The following is a 573-nucleotide window of genomic DNA, read 5'->3' on the forward strand; positions in this document are numbered from 1 at the left end:
TGAGGGCACTCCAAGCCTTACTCAAGTGAAGACTGAAACCCCCAGATGAGGAAGGAGGTACCCAGCTCAGGGGACTCCTGCCTTCTTCTGTTTAGACAAGTGGATAAAACCCAGGATTTAGAAGCAGGAGGGTACAAATATCACCTTGGAGGCTTAGCGGTTGTATGACTATGGGCAAGTCACTCTCTGTACCTCAGTTTCCCCATATGTAAAATTGGGATGGGTTGGACTCAATGGCACCTAAGGGTCTTTCCAGTTCCAAGTATCTGATACTATGATTCTCCAGCCAAGTAACCTGACTAGAATTGTTTACACAGGGAGAACAGCCAAGTTCCTTGTGGACCAGAATGGCTCCAGTCTTTTCTTTTGGTCTGGCTTTTACCAGGGAACACTAGACAGCCAAGATGCACTCAATGAATGCTCGAGAAAGGCAGAGAGGCCACATGTGTGGAGCCCTCACAGCAGATTCTGAGCAAGGGGAAGTAACTGGGGTGTTGGAGTTTCACTGATCACCAGGCTCAGCCTTGAGGGGTTTTTGTTCACGAATATATCACTGTGTGAGGAAGTTTAAGA

This window comes from Dromiciops gliroides, chromosome 2 (genome assembly GCF_019393635.1).
Source record: "Dromiciops gliroides isolate mDroGli1 chromosome 2, mDroGli1.pri, whole genome shotgun sequence".
NCBI classification, from domain to species: Eukaryota; Metazoa; Chordata; class Mammalia; order Microbiotheria; family Microbiotheriidae; genus Dromiciops; species Dromiciops gliroides.